The sequence below is a fragment of the Ambystoma mexicanum genome, chromosome 12 (genome assembly GCF_040938575.1).
Source record: "Ambystoma mexicanum isolate Mex_15411 chromosome 12, UKY_AmexF1_1, whole genome shotgun sequence".
NCBI classification, from domain to species: Eukaryota; Metazoa; Chordata; class Amphibia; order Caudata; family Ambystomatidae; genus Ambystoma; species Ambystoma mexicanum.
The window spans coordinates 466860747-466875590 of record NC_090936.1 but is presented as its reverse complement, the minus strand read 5'-3'; the positions used below and the strand labels follow the sequence as shown (position 1 = coordinate 466875590).

At 41.6% G+C, this 14844-nt stretch overlaps 1 protein-coding gene across 2 annotated transcripts in view; it reads right to left on the bottom strand.

Moving 5' to 3' along the window:
• KIAA1549 (KIAA1549 ortholog) overlaps positions 1-14844 on the bottom strand; it is a 644398-nt gene that overhangs the window by 493595 nt on the left and 135959 nt on the right. The window lies entirely within an intron of this gene.

Here is a 14844-nt window from a genome sequence, read left to right as displayed (position 1 = left end):
CTACCCTCCTTTGGATAGTCTCTCCAAATGATGGCCCTTCCTTTATTATGAAGGTGGTGGGTGGTGTTCAATGATTGGCTAATCTTATTCTGTTCTCTTGCCACTGAAAACACGTGCGCAACGCAAAGAAAATCCATCTTGCGGGAGAACTATTTTGAAGACACAACATCCTAAGGAATGCACAGGGTGATCCACAGATATTCACTTCTGATCAACGTCCTACCAGTCCTTGACGTGAAGAGGGCTTTCTTTTTGCATACATGCTTTTTAGGTCTGGCTAGGAAGCTATTTTGTGCTCTGCTATAGCTCTGAAGATGCATATTAGCTGGATCCTGGTGTCAGTTAACTGCTCGGTGATGCAGAAATAGTACATCATGATTAAAGCTCTGTTATTGTGGCAGCCATTTTGTGGAAGAAAATAGACACGTTTAAGTTAGGTAGAGGTTTGTTGAATGTTGCTTTTAAAAGATTACTTTGTTTCCATGCTGCTTGATGCAAAGGGTGCACTGGCCTCTTCTGTGCTACATTACAATGTGCTTGCAATGTTCATTTTTGTCATTAATATGAAGTATCACTATTCTCTGGGGGAGATTCTGTACTCTGCAGTCTTTGCATGTTAGCAACTGAAGAATAAACAACCCTCTCACCATCAATGAGAAACAGAAGTATGTTTTATCTGGGACTGCTTCAGAAATTCGCTTCCAATTAAAGCGGAGCCCCCAACATGCAGTGCAGGCTAGATGAGAACTCTTTGCACCACTGGGAAAACTTCATGTTTCGGTTGATAAGTTACAGCAAAAAACCTCTCTCCAACTCACCCAATGCAAAAATGTAGACATGTTGCAATTTCCTGAATACATTCAACATATTACATACAGGCTGACTTTTCTGAATACCTGCTCTGAAGCGCTTAGCGCAACTCAAGGCAGCTTTTTAGCTAGACAAATCAAACCCAAATAATAATTAATTAACATTGAAGTCCAGCCACGGACTGACTACACTCACAGAAGCCATGAGTTGAGTGTAGCTCACTGGGTGATTTGGCATGTACCTGAAAGGAAAACGGAACATTAAAAGACAGAGCAGTTCTACAGAGGTCACTGGCGGTCTTTGAGATGTTAAATAAGTTCTGGTCAACAAGCAGGCAAAGCTGGTTCAAATCTCCAGTGCCCCTCTTGCACCAGACCAAGTGTGCAATGCAGGAGTGCCATTCCGCCATTGCACAGATCACGGGCACCGGGTGGTTGGAAAGCATACAGGCAATGTGAACCATATTTTCTGCATTGCCACCTTTTCCAACAGCGCAAACGTGATCACTATAGCAATTGTTACAGGCTGCCTTCATTTTTGCAACAGTGCAATCTTCCTGTGGACGCAGCCTTCCGTTTTCTTATGTTCTGAATCCAAGCTAAAATGCTGGGATTTTCCAGTGAGAGGTGAGTAGCGCATTTCTTGCACGCAGCACAAAGCAGACAGCATGCTGCCTAGCGGACACAGATATTGGGTTTTCGTTGCCCTTTTTCCGATGCCATAAATGCCCTTGCGTCACCATACATGTGTATTAAGAGGAATGAAGAGCATGCTCGTTTAAGTGCATTCCTGTGCATTGTGCTGGAATCCTATTGTGTATGAATATGTAGGCATGATTTTGTTGAGAGGTCCTCTTTAACTCAAATACCTTCGCCTATTTAGTAAAAAGAAATAAGGAGGGTGGTTTAACCGCACCTCTGTGGGTGCCAGTGTTTATCGTTTTGCCACTTTGCTCTTTCACTAACTGGATTCCTTGGTTGGACTCCAGGATCATAACTGGAGTAAGAGATCCTGTGCTTGGCAGCCCATGGCTCCTGCAGAACCTTGTGAATAATAATGATGTCCATGCTTGTTGAAAGTTGTACCAATGAAGTGTTGAAGACAAGGCCTGTATTGCTCCTCTCCAGTGATGGTGGACACGTGGTCAGGCTTTCCAGATATAAGGGTATTGCCAATTTGTCTCTCACTCTCTGAATGCAGCAAAGCCTCCTCACTGCACCATCCACTGATGTATGCCTTCCTTTGATGCCCATTGAATTCAAATACATATTTACAGCTTCTGATCAGCATCCAGCCCATGTCCCGGGGACAGATTTACTGGGGATGAGTGAGCGGCTCAGTCATTTGCCAAAAAGTTAAGTGTTAACCTTATCAGAACAGATGAGCAGTCCCATCTGGTTTTGGACGTTGAAAGCAGATTGGTCTTGGATGAAAGAGCGCAGTAGGCAGTAGGGCAAGGTGGTGTTCAGGGAATGGCCAAACCATGCAATTTAGCATCGACTCTGTTGCTTGTTGCATTCTATGCAGCTCCACCACCACGCGGCTCGAATATCATCTAGAGCCATGGTGGTGGAGCTGACCATTGTGTCAAACGAAATTACCTTGTTTTCATTTGAAATGTGGAGAAAATTCTTATTTGGATCTGGGGAAGGGACGTTAACCCAGGTAATGACAAGAGACATTGATCACATTGTGACTCAGGTCATACGTTATATATTGTTGTTGAATTGAATTGCCATGTATTTCCTGTTTGCTTTGCTTGTTGTACAAGTGTGAGGGTTAGATATCCCTTTGTTACAGTATTTCCTTTAGTTTATTTTAGGCAGGGAAAGCCTCATCAGTGTAAGGAGAGAGAGGCATTTATCTAACCTGTTTCTTTAATAAAATGGCTAAAGTTGAAACCTCTTTACAAAGTTGTCCGCCTCACATTTCTGACCCCTCACACTGCTCTGCACACAGAGTTGTATGAGGGAATACAGCTTGCAATCCAAGAAGCCAAATAATATTTAGTTTTCTTTGCTACGTTCAACCCAGTAACAGATTTTTCATAGGTCCATCTCAAGCTGCCTTTTTACTGTCATTACCTTAACCAAAGTCCAGCCAATTCTAGTATCCCTTCCTTCTGTCCTCAGACAATGACTTGTGCTATAAATTACATCTTGCCTTCTACCTCTTACCATGCCTTACCTATCCTCATGCAGTATTTATCTGCTCAAGCCCACCCCTAGATCATCCCTCACTGACTTAATTTCCCTCAGCCGCCTCATGTCCATCTCACTATAACCTCTGATTACCCTTCCCTTGTAGATTTGATGCTGCCTTCACCTCCCTCACTCCCTTAATCTGTCCATTCATGCCTTCTTCGTCATCCCTCACTGACACCTCTTATCCACATCCAACGTCAACTTGCCTTTCCCCATTGAACTCATGCTCCTTTCAGCCCCCTCCCTGCCTTTCCTTCAGTGTTAGACTGCCTTCATCACTCCCTGTGCCTTCCCTTGTGTTCATCAAGCACTCAATGATAAACACGACTACGCCTGGGACAAATTGTTCAATCAAATCCCCAAATGTCACCCTATTTGCGATTCGCCGAAATATATATATAAATATATATATATATATATATATATATATATATATATATATCTACACAAACGCTGCTTGGATCACTGCGAAACGCGGTGTACTGTGTGATTTTACCACTGTCCACTTGACATGAAATAAACTATTTTTGAAAATGATTGCACGCGGCTGAGTGGTTCACGCAGACGTGCAATCTTGCTTTTGATCTGGTGCTCTGGGGGAGTGCATCCCATGTGCTTGTGTATGCTCCTTAGACCATATATATATATATATATATATATATATATATATATATATATATATATATATATATATATATATATATTATATATATCTGAGAGGGAGGCGGGTGGTGTGGATTGGTGTCTGTTGCTGTTTGAGAGCTGCAGCATTTTACTTGCTGAGGTACAGCTTTTTGGCTTGTAGCTATAACTGCATTCTGTGCATTTAATACATTTACAGCCAGAGACAGAAAAAGGAAAATGTAAAAGGAAAGGAAGTGTTGGGTGTCTGTTGCTGTTGGAGAGCTGGGCCATTTTACTTTTTAGGTACAGCTTTTTGGACTTTTTGCATATTGTGCATGTAGTCTTCTGAGACCTTCAGTAGGGTGATTTTAGGCAGTGCTCAACAGAATAAACACCATTTAAAATCTGTGTTCCAAAGAAGCGCATGCTAGCCTTTGGGATTTTTAAAAATGTGTGCCATTCACGTCAACAATTTACTTTGCATACATGCACTGGGGGCTGCTTGATTGAATATGTGCTCACACGCAAGCAGCTGAATGGGTAAATTAGGGGTAAAGGAAAGATGGTGGTGATCACAGGGGATGGGCATTAGTGGCAGATTGATTGGCTGTGTGACGCAACACATCATTTGAGTGGGAGCAGTAGGATTCAAGAGGAACTCGATTCAACACGTGTGAACATTTAAACTACCTGCAGCAGTCGAGTGGGGGTAATCTCCTAAGTGTCTGCAGTTCTAAAGTGAGCCCTTTCTTTTCATAGGGTCAAGAGAAGCATCTTGCAACCTGATCTCTTTGATTATATTAAAATTGATGGGCCACATGAAGGGACATCATGCACAATAATGGGGCCAACATTTTACCCAGCATATCCCTGAAGCCAGTGAACAGCAAGCATGATGCTGGCATTGCCCCTCATGGTGAACCCAGAACCGGTATGTTTTTCAGTCCAGCAAACCATTAGTGCGACTGCCAGTGCCATCAGCAGCACACAAAAACAAAGTAGTGGTAGGAGAAAAAGGGATATGAACCAGCACAGCCCTTTGCAAGTCCTTTAAGTGCAATCAGAAATATCATCAGAGCCATCAACAAGTACAACTGCTCAATAAGAAATTGTTGATACTGACAGTAGACATTCTGCCAGACACCTTTGCTGAACACCAAGATTTCAGAAAGCTGGGGGCAAGTGCTGAAGCCCGCTGGCGAATTCCCAGCCAGACTTACGTTTCACACATGGCTATATCTGCATGTATAATGCTGCAGTCTTTCCAGTGAGAACAGCCTTGAAGAGGTCACATGGTGGGAAAGTCCACTTCACTATGTATATGTGGGCAGGCAGGCAAAGCACTGATTACATGGTTGTAATTACACGTTGGATTACCTTGCGCTGAAATGGTGGGCAAGGGAAGTCATTGGAGCAGCTGCATGATATCCACCAGCAAGACACTTTGTGTATGCAATGCTTGGATGGTAGGAAGCTCCAAGCGTAGACATCTAGGATAAAAGGGAGCAGGTGGAGGAAGAGCGCCCAACTCCCTGGCAACAAGCATTGGGCTTTGAGGCAGCAGACCAATGTGTCATTACTGCACTTGAGGCTCTAGATCACAATGCATATGCCATGCTTTGCGCATGTTCTCCATCTTGTGGTGACACGTTTTGTCAGTGACTTCTCCCCGGACCATGATGTACTTGCTGTGACACATTTCTGCCAGTCATATAGTGCCAGAAATGCTTTTAATGTATTGCAGGCGTTGCCCAAACTCCAACACCATCTGTTAAAAACGTCTGTGCATGCCCATAGGAATTCAACGTTTCATATGCTTGACTGGCAGTGAGAGCAAACCAATGCTGTAAGTGACCCCAGCTACACTCTCATTCACGCAATGGGTGGCACCTTCTTCAGACAGACTCAGTGGCAGCTCATGCACAATGCCTGCGGTTTAATACAGCCCTTGAAGAAGCCACAAATCATGTGAGACAAAGCTCTGAGCCACTGAGTGAGGTACTTCCACAGATTTATTTGCTCAAAATTAACATTTCCAAAAGAGAAATGTAACATGTTAATATAGAGGAGCTAGACAGTTTGCAGCTGGCGAGACCCCTGTTAGAAATCTTTCAAAAGGACCCACTTATAAAACTCATGAAAGAAAACTGGTAATATGTTGGCGTCATTCGTTGACCCCAGTTTTAGGATTAAAGTGGCTGCATTCGAAATTGTGGGCAGGAGGATGACACTAACGAGATATCTACAATGATAGAATCAACAAAGCGAGCTCAAGTACAAGAGAGCTCTTTGTCATCTTGAGAGAACTTGAGTCTCCTACCCCACCAACTCGTACGTGCATCAAGGCCAAGACCTGGTGTACTAATATTCAAACTGCACTGTCTAATAAAATTGCCCTTCTTCAAGACAAAAATGAAGCCAAAAAACTCAATATCTTGAACTCCGCTCCTCCCAAGAAACTCAGTCAGACCTCACCAAACCATTACATTGATTCAAATTTGCCACGGTTTCAATCGGAGAGGTGGAGAAGATTATAACCTCCCTCAAACCTTCCAGATGTCAGGGAGACACGTGCCCAGCCTCTATTATCAAAGAAGCAGCTAGGGACCTAGCTCCTTTTATCGCAACCTTAATTAATGCATCATTTGATTCTTGTTCAGTCCCTATTAACCTTAAGGACGCCTGGGTCCCTCCACTATTAAAGAAACCTATTTAGACCCAAATATCCCAACTAACTACAGACCTATAACAATATTCTCATTTCTGTTAAAGGTGATTGATAAAGCTGGCTGAGTATCTCAAAAATTCGGGCCTACCTTGGAACTCAATCTTCTGGGGCTGCGCCAATCTGGTTTCAGGCCCAAACATGGCATAGAAACGGCCCTAGTGGATCTAAAAACTAAATAGATTACCTAAAAGGTAAAGGAAAATGGTCTGTCCTCCTTTTACTAGACCCCTCTGCCGTGTTTGATTTACTGGACCATAAAGTGCTATGCAAGAATCTTTCTACAGCAGCACATTTCTCTCCGGAGGCGACGGCTTGAATCCAATCCTTTGATAGTCGCTCGATTAGTGTCATCTCTCCTTCTGCATCAGCGGAGCCAACACCAATAACTTGTGGAGTTCCGCAAGGCTCATGCATATCGCCTACGATGTATAACATCTTCACAAAGCCTTAATTCGGTTATCTAGATAATATAGGTGTCACCTACACTAACTACGAAGATGAAACCCAGATCCTCATTCCTATGTCTGGTGGTTATGAGGCTGACTCTGCCAACAAAATCTTCCTCTTCATTCAGACATGGATGGCCTTGCACAGCCTCTGTCTGAACGATGAAAAGACCACCTCCTGCTCATCAGTGCCACAGCCAAACTCAACAAATTATGCAACCAGTTCCAATCGTTTATCATTGATGGCATAGACATTACAGTCGCGAAAGATGTAAAAATGCTGGGGTTCCACCTAGACTCAGCTCTTAATCTACAAAGGCAAGTTAATGCCACTGCTTCTGCGACAGCATATGCTTGCAAGTTCATCCACGCCTGCAAACCGTTCCTTTCCACATCACACTGCATCACACTTGCCAGAGCCCTAGTTCAATCAAAACTAGACTATTGTAATGCTCTACATCTTGGGTCCAGTAAGAAAAACATTAACAAATTCCAAATCCTGCAGAATAATGCCTTACAAACTGCATTAAGTATCCAGAGAACACAACATATCTCAATGGCTAGGCGTAACACAAAATGGCTAGCAGTCAACGACAGAATTCAACTCAAAACCTTAACCCTTACCCATAAATGCCTAGCCAATGCAGCACCAAAATACCTGGTGGATAAATTCATGAAAAACTCATCTGCACGACCAACCAGGACCACCATTTATTCACATTGCCTCAAAGTCCCTAGATATAACCTCAAAAAGGCAGTAGGGAGTAGCTTTCCTGTCGTGGCAACACAGCTTTGGAATTCCATGTCTTTAGCCTTAAGATCGCATCCCTCATTCTTCAGAACAAAAATGAAAAACTGGCTCCTAGCTAGGGATCGTTAACTTCTCCTAGAGAGTTGCACACATTTGTTTAGCCTTCACCTGCTGATCTTGTATAGCTCTGTATTAATTGTAAATTCTTTGACTCTGATTGTGCATTTCTTCATGTAGGCTTGCCCTACATTTCTGTATATGCTTGTATTTTGGAACTTGAGACACCTTCTCCACTGCAACTGTGTCAGGTGCAGGGGCACGGCATGTAGGGTGTGCAACTCACACAATACCCCTATGGGACTCACTTACAGATTAAGCATTTTTCAATGTGTCTGGGCCAGGGAGAACAAAAGGCAGTGGAAGGGGGCCTATGGCTATACAGATGGTGGATGCATAATTGAGACAGGCAAGCTAGCTTGGCAAAGACTATGATCAACTGCACCATTGCTTCTCCAAGCAGCCTGTGTGGCCAGCAGCATTTGTATGTGTAGCAACTGACATCCTAAGCTGCCCCCAGCAAGTATACAGTCAAAGTGTGTTTTAGTGCTGCTGGCGCCATGGACTTATCACAGGTAATGCGTCTTTGTAGCTCATTTAAAACAAACAATAATCACTCATTTGAATGAGCACCATATCTTAGTTGACAATGGCAATACACCATTGCTTGCACAAGCACAGCAACAGGATCCTCAAAGTCAGTAGCAGATCACAGTTGAGTCAGAGGTTGACCTGTGTCATGGTAGACAAGACAGCCTGAACAGTGGAAGGGAGGTGGGGTGGCCGCTACTGTGGTTTACACTAAGTCATGCTCTGGAGATTAAAGTGCATTGTAGTAGAAAAGATGGCGAACGAGGTGACGAGGAGCAACAATTTTGATGAAACTCCTGCCTATAGTTCAAGTACCAAGTGTGCTGCATTTTGTGTGCACTATAAGAGCATAACACAGAGGTGCGTGATCAATTTACCCTAGATATTCCAATGATTGAACAGTCATTCACACACTGAATTTGTATGTCTCTCCTGTCTTACAGCAGTGGGTGCACGCATTTGATTTTTGTGTCTCCCGTCTTCCAGAAGAGGAGGCACAGACTCGATTTCTACCTGTCCCCTGTGACCCAGTAGTGTGCAAGGACACTGAACGTTTATGTCTCTTCTGTCTCGCTAGAATGGGGGACACACACACCAAATTTTTATGTCAATCCTGCCTGGCAGGAGTGGGGGCACAAACTAAATTTTTATATCTCCCCTGTCTAACAAGAATGGGGGGGCCATACTGAATGTGTATGGTTACATGTCTTTATAATAAGAAAAATAGTGACACACCTTTTCAGCGACTCTAAAACAACGAAAACATTTTTTTGCTCTTTTGTTTTGGGGGGTCCCGCCACCAAACCCTTTTTAATCCGTTACCCCACAAATACTTTTATTACAAATTCAACATTTTTGTCGTTATTTATGTTTCACTGAAAAAGTTAGTCACTATTTTAATTTAGTTATAAACACTGTATACCAATGTGTATGTCTCCAATTCTATTCCCCCAGAAAGATTCTCTGTATGAGGATATCATCCTTCACTTAGAAACAGGATCTAGTCTGGCCTTACACAAGTTGAAGGTCAGAGTGACGGAAATCCTCGACTGTTTTCGTTCCGTAGAAGATCTTGTAAAAAACCCAACTGGCGTAAAATTGGACATTTCGAGAAAGGACTGGACTGATACAATAGCTGAAATGTGAAGCCATGTGACAGCAAAGTCCTTCGCAATGATTGATACACCTAAGGGCAGTTTACCAACATACATAAGGTAATTTCCCAATCCCCATTTCGCATAAAAGGTGTTACCGACGGGTGAAATTCTGGCAATCCATAATAAGTGCCCAGACAGAGATGAAAATTGCACACTATGTGGGGAAAGACTAAAACAAAACTTAAAACATGGTATGGTCGATTGCCGTGCAGTACAGGCCGTGAGAATAAAGCATTTCTCCTGCTTTGTGGAAAGAGAAAGATGGTTAAATACTGAAGATTTCTGGGAGAGATTGTACTCTGAAGTATTGAGAATGTTGAGCGATTTAGGTTTTATTAACTTTTGATTACTTGATTTAGGCTAATAAGAGATATGTAAATTGTAATTTTGTATTTAAAAGAACTGCAGATTGACTGCCTTCTTTTCTTTTTTTCTTGTTCAAAGGTTTTTTCCTGCTTTCCTTTAAAAAAAAAGTTTTAACCTTTTGTTATTATGTTGTATGTGAAAAGTCAAATATATTGACCAAACCACATTAAATAAAGGTTAAAAAAAATAATGTGTATGTCTCTTTCAGGAGCGTGTCTAACATAGCACCTTTTAGAGACATTTGTTTTCTACGTACATTCACCCTTCATTCGCTCAGCTCTATTGTCGCAACTCACATTGCAGTTAGGAGCCAAATTGGGCCGTTTAGGTTTCAATTAACATTTGAATCAATTTCAAAACCTTTGTCTAGTTTTAATATCAAAATAAGACAATGTGTCTCATTCGGAGCCTGCCGGTCTGTAAACAATGGTGCCGGTAAATTTATGGGCGTGTGCTGTCTCTATGGGACTCTATAAGAATGGGGACTTACAATTTCCTGGCGCTTGACTTTCCGGTCCGCCAGGGTTACAATCCCCTGGTGTTACCAGGAAGTCACGTGCCAGTAAACCATTACGGGTCCGGCGGCAACCTGCCGGTATCACTGGCACAGTTACCGCCAGACCCGTAATGAGGCCCAATGTGTAACACTAAACAAAAATATACTCTCCAACACTCAATTTCTTTTACAACAAATGTTTTAGTGATGGGGTTAGTACTCCAGTGCCATATTTCCACTACAATAGTATTCGAGCTTTGGAAAAACACCTTGACTCGTAAATACTACCAGTTTCTAGGTTTACCCAGCTATTGTGTCGTCGTCCCTGGGACCATCTTGGAAGGGGAGTCTTCTGCTTGCTATGGACCTGGGAATAGCTACATTTGTCCCAATTACCACTTCTAAATATCCCTGTTCTTATCCACCAGCATTTATGCCAAACCTACCGGGGTCTCTACCTACTTACCATGTTCCTAAAGGCATGAGTGGAGGGGATTTACTCCAGTCATTTGTTTAATTTCAATATCACCTTTCTGTATTTTTAGTTTTGGCTCATAGTTGCTTCTTTAGCAACCCCATAATTAGGAAAAAGTAACAGCATGGAATACTGTACATAGTAGTGAAGTACTCTAATGGCATTGGAAAATGGACACAGCAATGTTTAAATACTTGTTTAGCTTAATCCCTTGTATTGTTCTAGTTATCAATTGTTACATTACAGGCCATGGCATCATTATTTTGGAAAGGGCTCACCAGTTTTCTTTCTATTTATATTTCTTTTCATTGGGAGTCACATGCTCTGCTAGGGGAGGTATATTTAGTGTTTGCTTTCGAATGAGTCTTTTCTGTAAACTGTGGGAGTGCTGTAATTAAGAGAATGACAAAATGTAGGAGTGACATATATTGGCAGTCATCTTTAATTTTGTCATTATCGACTTCTTAAAAAAACATGGCTTGCATTTTCAGTGTGCCTCTAGCATTTACGTTGTTGCAAATTAGGACTTTTGTTGACATGACGCATTAAAGTTATGTTGCGATTGTGCTCATGTTGCCAACAAGAAAGAACAGTAACAATTTCCAGAGACGTCAATGCTATCTGCAGAACATCCCTGGGCCAGAGTTTGTTTCACTCAGAATACAGGCAACACAATGATTGAGGGATGTTATAAATAAAACAATTACATTCCTAAAAATTAATGAATATGTTACTATAGAGTTTTAAGGATTATACCAACGATGTGTGTTTTAATAAAGATAAGAACATTGCTCATTAGCTGTTTGAGACAGAGCTGGAACATTAGCAAGTACATATTTATTTATAACTGTTTTGGTATGTTGAGTGTTTATTCCACAAACACATGTGTACACTTTGCAAACATTACAAATGATGTAAATACAAGCCATGTTTCTTAAAATGTATTTAATTGAAAAACAAAGACATCTAATTTTCACCAATTTAAATGCTCCTCTTTCCCTTAAACTCTCACAAAATGCCTAGAAGGGTTATAGGACAGTGCATAGATACGCATTAAGGATTTGTACTGTTAACATGCTGTACAGAGGGATTTAATGACATTGTTTGGCAAATGTCTATTATAAGGCCAAAAATGTTGACAACGCCAATACTAGTTTCATTTGCAATACTGTCCAGTTAAGTGTGACACTGCAGTTCCTCTGTTTAAAATGAATAACCATGTGGAGTGCATGCCTTAACTTAGAATTGAAGGAAATCTTGTCAGATACCCTTCTTGCATTTCTCTAAATTTCACAGTCCCTCTGTTGTCTACACGTCTCCAGTTGTCAAAGGGAATGGGAGTTCTCTAAGGAGCATAGTACAAGTATTTTCTTTTTACTGTTAACAGTCCTGCTACTTTTTACAACCATTTTCACCATTTTGGAACTGTGCATTTCGAAGCTAAAGCATACCTCTTAATTTTACCACCTTACTGCAGTTACTATTCTGTATTTTGAAACTGAAATCTGTTTCACTGTATATTCACAAAGCTTGAATGACATCTCAGCCTGGATGGACTCTACATAGATTAATCTTAACTATTAGGAGCTGGAGGATATTCTGCTAACACTAAGAAAGCATCTCTCGAACACCCCAACTCACTCTGATTTTTGGAAAACTTGTCAAGTTATCATCTTAGGTTAAATGCTTAGATGTTACAGTTGATAAAGGTCTAGGCCATTTCCACAGGATTTCATTTTAACATTATGTGACTACCTGGGAATTGCTCCTTCATTCCACTGGACACATGTGCATTTGTAGTAGGAGCCTTCGTCACTAGTACCTTGTTTTACTGTAATACTCTCTAGTGTGGGATACTTCAAGACCACAGACTTTTTATCCCTCGGACTCTCAGACCAGCGGAGATAAAAGATTTTCAGTCTTGCGATCCAGACTTTGTAATAAATTACCAACAATTCTAATTTGTGACTGCAAACATTGTTCTAGGGGCAAGCCGCTGTTCAAACAACTATTGTTCAAGTAGTTAAGTATGGGTCAGACAGATTTAAGATCAGTGAGTGGAGGACATTGTTGGGGTGGTCAGGAAGTGTCTCCAATACTTCGAGGGGTTTTTTTGCGCACAGCGTATTGATGACTGGAGGTGGCAGTGAACTGAGCGCGATGTGCAATTTTATATATATTGAGTGTACATAATTATGGATGGGATATGTTACTTTTAGAGTTACTGTTTGTCTAGAATTGATACATATCAGCTTGCACACATGCAGAAAGATAAAATGTTAAAACCACCAAATGCAACACAAACACAATTCACACATGGGGACTTCATGAATCTCAATATAGTGGGCTTTTTTAAAAACACAGTAGTCAGGGCTGTTTGCAAAGTGAACTTTGACTGCTGAGAAACTGATTTAGAGGCCAGGGGATGAGTGAATAAGTAACTTCACGACCTTCGCGGTCAGCTCAGCTGGAGAAACTGCCCATGTGTTTTATGGTCTGATAAATATCACAGACAGCAGAGGTAATCTCCTGATGCATGGGAGCGGGACAGAAAGTGTTTCACTATTTATTGTGGCTAGCCGTAAAACACAGGGTGAAGTTAAGGGCCAAGTATAACTAATGGGAAAACCAGGAGTTTCAATCGTATTTTCAGATGTACTTTCTGCAATGAATTTGTGGTTATTTAGTTTAGAATTTTCCAATGAAACCAGTGACCTGGGGTATCGCTAACTCAGAAATTATTATCCAGCCTTTCTCATATCACTTGAAATATTTATGCGGACCATGTGCAATTAAAAATGAAGGTTAAAAAGGTTTAGGCCAGTTATTGCTAGTAATGAATTATGTTTGCATACACATTTTTAACCATGTGCTGATGTCATGACCCACCACAAACGAATCCTAAGAAGAGGCGTGTTCTACACATGAGCTGAAGATGGTAGTTAGGATGTGGGCCACCAATGAAAACTTAGGAATGGAGAAAGATGGGATTTCTTTGAATAGGATTTTGTCCATAATTATAGAATATGGTGTGGATTGTAATAAAGTATCTAGGAGTGTTTTAACTGTTGCAAAAACATGTCAACTGATGTGGTTTGTTGAGACTTGGGTAAGTTTGGTCCTACAACACCATCTAACTGTTCCCCGGGTAATTGTACATTAAACTTGCTTTATGTACAAAACATGCACTTGTTCTTCAAGTGGTGGGCCTGCTTTGGTTAAGACAATTAATGGGCCTGCCCCTACAACATTGATTTCACATATATAAATGACCCAACTGACTGACAGAGAAATTAATGGAAAACAATACAGAGTACCTCCTTATTTTGCCTATTCCACCCACTTGGCTGTCAACCTGGCTGGCTATCTCCCCACCCCCCCCCCGTCTACCCTATTCTCCCTCTGGAGTCACAGTTCCACTACATTTTGTGGCACACGTCTATCACTGAACGTCTCCTAATACCTCAATGTCCTCTTTAGTCAACAGCACCACTTTTTCTACATTCCTTCCTACCCATAACAGAGCCATTTCTATCACCTTGGCCTAAATGTTTTGAAAGATGGTGATAAGGGAAAGTATCAGCAGCCCTATGTGGCACATACAGCTGTCATAATAAAGACGGTTTAGCTAGTGGAGCTTTATAAAAAACAAAGACCTGAACAGTGGCCTCAAAATGCTTATTCCGTCTACAGAAGGGAAGAGAACAGACAATTTAATAAAGGGCTCATCATACTTGCAGCTGTAAATCACTGCTGTAAATCACTGCTGTCAGTCAGATGAAAGTATTTCACTGTGGGCCCTGTTCAATCAGGTTTCTAAGGGAAGTCGATTAATTTCTGGCACCCGACTACAGTCCCCTTCCGTTCTTGCAGCTGCCTGGAGTCCTTCACACTGTATGCCACTTGCCATTCAGCTCACAAATTCTTATGAAGGGATGTTTCTGCCTCCTTCCCCTGAACCTGGCAAATCGTGAAGATTAACTGGGACCTGCGAGAACAGTATTTGGCTGAGTTTGGCATCCATTAGAAGCCATCAGCAATGATTTAATTTTCAATGTAATCTCCTACTGGGATGTCACAGCAGAGGAATGAGAAATTCATAATCAAATGCCATTCATGTATTTAAAATGTTACTATAG